At 40.8% G+C, this 6610-nt stretch overlaps 2 long non-coding RNA genes across 2 annotated transcripts; one reads left to right on the top strand and one right to left on the bottom strand.

The window, feature by feature from the left end:
- Positions 1-577: 577 nt before the first annotated feature.
- LOC132451282 (uncharacterized) lies at positions 578-2322 on the bottom strand. The gene is made up of 2 exons (XR_009524028.1): positions 959-2322; positions 578-840 (listed from the first exon to the last, which is right to left on the bottom strand). It is a non-coding gene; the product is annotated as an uncharacterized LOC132451282 (long non-coding RNA).
- A 1251-nt stretch (positions 2323-3573) lies between these two features.
- Positions 3574-4268, top strand: LOC132451281 (uncharacterized). Its single transcript, XR_009524027.1, has 2 exons — positions 3574-4129; positions 4205-4268. It is a non-coding gene; the product is annotated as an uncharacterized LOC132451281 (long non-coding RNA).
- Positions 4269-6610: the final 2342 nt, after the last annotated feature.

The raw sequence follows: 6610 nt of genomic DNA, 5'->3' as shown, positions 1-6610 counted from the left end.
AGAGTAAGGGGAGGAGCTGAGATTCCTCATGACGTCATGAGCACAGATTTCCAAATCAGCGCGCTTGAGCCTCCGTTTTTTCAAAGGCGAGCAGAACAGCTAGTGCTCGTTTTACACCAAACGCAAGTTTTAGCCACTGGGGGACCATAGGCAGGCTAGGGGAACTCATATTTATGTTAGAAAACCTCATAAATTGAGATTTTCATGTCATGGGACCTTTAAATAAATGTAAATAATGTTTTTAAAACCATAATATGTTTTTGTAATATGTTCAATCTCTCCTTATTTCCCCTGCTCATTAATGTGCACAAATGTACTGTATGTATGTTGCCAGTAGACATAGAAACCTCCCGGCAGGGTGCGGTTTGCGAGCACACAAAAAAAATTGCACGCGAAAAACATAACATTTCACCTCCGCTGCTGCAACTCCATCCTAGGGGAAACACTGCTACTATGGATAATTATTTTAAGATAGACTTCCGTAAAAATGCCTACAGACACTATACCATGTCCCTGTCTGCGCACATAGATTTGTGATTAAATTGAGTCGATGCATGATTAAACTAATCAAAATACATATTGTCCAGGCATTCGGTTTAATACGACATAAAGTCATCCAACAAGTACAAAGCCGACGATGACAATCATTCATAATGTAGGCTAGAACATCGGACGACCAATACTATGCGTGTCTAGTGGGGGGAAGACCCGGGCCCGGGAATGGTCTCGTATAACTCATTCGGATCACGGACTTGTTTCCAACTCCATAAGAGACCAAGGTCCTCTCGTCAGCCATTACTTTGAAATCGAAAATCAGGACGATGCTGTGCCACATGACCACTGGAAACAGAGACGATATTTTACATCAATGCACCGTTAAAATGCCAGATCCAAAGGCTGTACCCAGCTGTTGGTTCGGTGATTAGTTGGTTAGAAAATGTAATTATGGTCCATGTACCTGACCTCAGCCTGGCAGTGGTTATCCTCGACTTGAGCTGCCGAACTGTGATCGCCTCCATCTGTTCTTCAGTGTCACACAGGTAGATTGTTGTACTCTCTCCGTGCGGTCCGATCACTGTGACCTCGAAGCCCCAGGGGCTGGGTCTGAGTCTGGGTGATGGGGGAGAATTACCCATGGTGTCGGATGAGGCAGAATGACCTGACTCTGATCTGACTTAACGACGTAAGAACTTAAGTAGCCTACATGGGAGAGGTTTGGCTTCAGAAAGTCCTTTCTGCTAGCCTGAGTAGCCACGCCCTTCCTTTTGGCGAATTGGGTTCGCCCTGCACTAGGGCCTGGAGAACGATAGTTATGTTATTATAACTCTAGTTCTATGATTGTAGGCGTAGCCGTCTAGGCTTCGCCTTATGGGCATGTCCCGTGAAAATTTCAAACTATGCACCAATCAGCGTGGGTACCGCCCACATTTCCCACGGTATCGTGTCTATATAATGCGGTGTATACCGTCGCTCATCCTCCACGCTTTTCTTTCACCATTTGGAGGGTACAGCAGGTGGGAAACTAGACGGCTGCGCCTACAATCATAGAACTAGAGTTATAATAACATAACTATCGTTCTATTTTATGTAGGCTACGCCTTCTAGGCTTCGCCTTATGGGCTAAGGTGAAGCTGCGAGCGGAGCCCGATCAATGTACTCCTGCTGGACCCCAGTCAAAAAGACCTAAGTCACCAGAACACATTAAGACTCAAAAAGCCAAGGATGTGTAAAACACAACAGCTTAATAAAAAACGAATTCCTCCTAGATCAAGCAAGGCAATGATCAAGAGAGAAAAAAGTGAGTCTGTAAAGACTCCGGCTCTAATCCGTGCTTCATGGAACCCATGAAAAGGAAAAGAAAAACCAGAGCAATACGGTTTCCATTAGGTCCGCTACCACCGGGGGCGGAGCTACGGATTCCGACTCTCCAATAAGTGGTCTCTCTCGGCCGTTTCTTATTTGAAAGATACGGCGGGAGTGCCATACTGGCAAACAAAAAAACACCTGACAATTGGCGGGCCAATAGAAAAACCCCCTAGCCTGTTTTTCATTTGAAAAACGATGGCAGAATAAGACTGGTAGTCAAGTCCAACTCGCCAGCCGGCGAGAGGAAATCCAACCACGCCGCTTTAAAGAACATGTCTATATTCTTAAGCCGTAAAAGGGGTCCCGGACTCCAGCACAGAGTTGCCGAGTGAACCCCTGTCTAACATGTAAAAACGGACAAAGGGGCCGGGGGAAGACCAAGACGCAGCCGCGCAGATGTCTTCCACCGAAACGCCCCCGAGTAGAGCCGTTGAAGCGGCCACGCTCCGTGTGGAGTGAGCTTTAACGCCCAACGTCGGCGCCAAGCCCTGCCGAGAGTAGGCTAAGCAAACGCCTCTTCTTGAAATGCTTCATGTTTTAGTCGGCAGAGCCTTGTGATGCTGCGTAGCATGATAAGCATGATTAGGCGCAAGGAGCAGAAAAATATCAAATATATGTTGATATGGGCGCTAATTTTCTGTTGAAAAAAAATGCTGGCATTAGTTTATCAGCTGAGGGCGTATTCATTGCCATAACAACATGAGCTAATCAACAAGTACAATATGTTCTAATACTATGAGACTCAGCTGATTAAAAGTGTCAGTGAGCAGCAGAGGGGACTTAGTGTCTTATGCATTTATTTATTTTAATAGGTTACTTATTTTATTTTGAATAAACATAAGACCAAGGGTCAGAAGTTTTACAAGAATTTTGATCTTAAAAAGTCATGACAGAGGGACTTGGTGTCTTTATTCATGCTTTAAAGATGAACATATATTATTTTTTTTGAAAGGGAATAAGCTGATGAAGCTGACAAGTGACCAATGTTTACTTTTTAAAAATATTATAATTAAATGCAAAACCCAGTGAATCATTTGCTCTTGTTTCTCTGTTTTGAGATTCACACAGACTTAGCAGTCTTGTTTAAATGTTACAAATTTGTTACAAAACTGAAGTTGGAAATAGTTTTAAGTTGTTGCAGATGTTATCTCCGTTAATTTGTATTAATCTAAATAAATAAATATTAGCAGGTTCTCAATAGTAGGCTATTTCAATTCAGGGAGGGCATGATAAAATGTCTGTCTCCTAGGGGGGGAATGAAAGAAAAATGATTGAGAACCACTGGTCTAGAACATGTGGTACTTGTTGATTAGCTCATGTTGTTATGGCAATGAAAACGCCCTCAGCTGATAAAATAATGCCTGCAGTTATTTTTTAACTGAAAATTAGCACCCTTTTTTTTTGCTTCAGAACAACAAGATTTTTTGGCATCAGAAGTTTTATAAAAATTTATGGGTCCCTGAAGGCGAGACAACATAGTTTAGTGCTCCCGAAATAGTGGTCTGTTTCTCATAGTATTCGACTAGTACATGTTCTACTTGTTGATTTTTTTTTATAAAAATGTTTTATAAAAATGTATGTTGATACAATTCATAAATTGTATGGGTCCATGAAAGTGAGGCGACATCATGTTGTACCAATATGTTTCAGTAACATATTCAGGAAAATATGGTAATTTTTGAGTGAAACTTACACAAAATAAGCTATCGGCTTAGACGTGCAACAGCATAGTAACTAAGACAATAAAGGTTGTGGAAAAAAAAAATATCTTGCACAGGACTTTATATACTTCATATACCCCTGTGGCTGCCTGGGGTTGAGCCCCCCCAAAAGTCAGAACCTAGACTCGCCCCTGGTTGCCATTATTGACTCTAGATCCCTAGAACGTTTTCCATATGCATGGGCTCTTTATGGTCTTACTGCAACCTTATGTTTTGAAAAATATGTCTCTACTTATTTCTAAGAAATTTCTTTTAAGCAAAAATGTCAATATAATTTTTTTTTTAGCAACATTTTCAGTAGCGTCGCCATTATTGACTCTAGAGCCCCAAAACTTGTTCAATAGAGGCATGGCCTATTTATGCTCCTACTACAACCTTTGTGATGGGGAGAGGGCAGGGAGTGGGAAGATGCATTGGTTTGAGGCACAGACCTTTTTGATTGTTGTAGTATTTGGGTTATGGGATTTTAATGTATAGGGTGGTTGTTGATATAAATATTTTTTGTTAAATAAATGTAAATAATGTTTTTAAAGATTATACTTGTAATATGCTCAATCTCTCCTTATTTCCCCTGCTCATTAATGTGCACAAATGTACTGTAAGTATGTTGCCAGTAGACACATAGAAACCTCCCGGCAGGGTGTGCTTTGCGAGCAAATAAAAAAAATTGCGTGCGAAAAACATAACATTTCACTTCCGCTGCTGCAACTCCATCCTAGGGGAAACACTGTACTGTTTATTTTGGTTTTGGGTGGTTGTAGTGCCATTTGTATTAGCGGACGATCTCGGAGCATAGGCTGCCTACAGAGATGCGTTTTTTGACGGCCTGCTTATGGGGCGCGAAGCTAGCGGATCGTGAGAAAAGATCGGATGAATGTGATAATTTATGTTTCGGCCTAGAATAGCTGATACAACCTTCAAAGATTTAAAGACTGCGAGTTGAGCAGACCACAGATCGACGCTGAGTACAGTACGTTACGGTGCAGAGAAACCCGCTCCGCTAAGATATAGAGAAATATCGAACGAAAGATACGACATGCATATTTATAGCCGTATTGTTTTATAAAATATGTTTCGCATAAATAACTTACGGGGAGAGGTGAAAATGCAATACAAATCATAATTGTGCGTTGAATGTTATTATGCGTTGTATGGGGATGCATCAAACTCAGAGCTCCCAACTTTTAAAAAAACCGGATAATAATTGGATGTTGAACCCATGTTGTGCCCTGCATTTTGGTGGTTTGTGGGTAGGCCCCAAGCCATTGATAGGGGCGGCTTACTGGAGATGGACAATATTGGTTACATTCTGTGAAGCAAAGGCATCCACCCCCAATTTTTGGATTAAGTAGATGTGATTTCCTGCATTCTAGTGGATTTTTGGGTGGTCTGCTAAAAATGTGCAATAACTGAACTTATTCTGATTCATGTTTGGCATCAGGACTTGAAGGGCCTAGTCTGGAGTTGAACATTAAACCAGAAAACTATTGTTGTGCCTAAATGACTGCCTATGTGCCACAATATAGCCTTATTCATAGACCAGTGTAAGCTTTGACCTAGGTAGGTTGATTGATATTTTGATCACAACAATGGTATTAAACAAATTCTGAACACTTTTTTCTGTGGAGATCCAGCGCCTTGAATATTTACTACAGCGTTTCTACAGCTCGATGCGGTTTCGAAATGACTGAACCGCATAAATCGAAATCGGATCGTGTTTCTCATGTTTCGCGATTTCAAAAAGTGACGTGAGTCAGTGGAAGGGGGGGGGGGGGTGGGGGTGGGTGGGGGTGGGGCAGAGACTGTGTGTCAGCCGGAGGCAGAGCGGGAGAGACATAAGCAGAGTTACGAAATAGCAGGCGGCAGGCGCGGTTCAAAACTGGTGTTATTTGGAACAAATGTGCTGTAATTTCAATGCAAATTGAATTATATCGATATTGACGATATGGTCTCGTTTCATATCGCGTTTGAAAAAATATCTATATATTTTAAATATCGATATATCGCCCAGCCCTAACCTCATCATATAACATAAATATTGATGACCGCTCTCTTTGAAGAGGCAATTTGAAAGTAGTGAAAGTTGGTACGGTGGCTTGAAAGAACAGCAGTCTCATGCTCTCTCTGTCCCGTGTGTTGCTCCTCTGTCTATTGTCCTGTTGTTTCTATCCGTGGTTCTGGCTGTTCTGTCAATGCGTTTCTCTGTCTTTTTTCACTTGGCTGGTTCTTTAAATAAAATAAATGGTTTCGCTTTTGTCCTGTCAAAGGTCTCTTTAGTTTAGATAGTTTATTTCGAACATGTGCGGGTAACACAACAAAGTGAACTGAAAAAACAAAAACAAAAAACAAATCCAATGAGAATAGTGAAAACAACAATAACAATAGTCAGTATAAAAAGTAATAATGTGAACCCAACATGTCCGAAAAGGAGTAGGATGAAGCATATGCTTATTTAAACCTACCCCTTCTCCACTACTCAAGTAATAATCTAACTCCCCAAATATACATATCTAATAATACATATTTACAAACAAAGAAAATAGAAAAAAATAGAAAAAAAATAGATTAAATAAACAAATACATAAGTCATTTATAATTCATGAAAACACCCGTTGTTAAAGCCCTTCTTCCTCCCTGTACCTTGTGAAAACCATATGTTTGAACCGCTTTTTAAATCTTTGAAACCTTAAAGAATTAAAATGGTGATCATGTTGGTTTAATAACTACTCTGTTATAAGAACATGCCTACTTCTATTGCACATTTCTTGCAGCCTATTATTTATGTTAAAAATCTTTGGAATACATTACCAGTTCGAAGTGCTGTTTGGCCCTACAGAATATCCACAGTGAGTCCTTTTCTTTGGCCTGTTAATAAAAAGATAAATGCCATGTGAGCAAATAAACAATGCTATGAGCTGATGTTTTGCGCATGCATTAGGCCTATACCACGAGGTTAACATGGCGCTATCCTGCTACTGTTACGACAACTGAGTCCACCAACGGTCACCACACTAAATCATGTC

This window comes from Gadus macrocephalus, chromosome 22, assembly GCF_031168955.1.
Source record: "Gadus macrocephalus chromosome 22, ASM3116895v1".
Lineage (NCBI taxonomy): Eukaryota > Metazoa > Chordata > Actinopteri > Gadiformes > Gadidae > Gadus > Gadus macrocephalus.
Note: the sequence above shows the minus strand (reverse complement) of the source record. Positions and strands in the feature narration are given on the sequence as shown.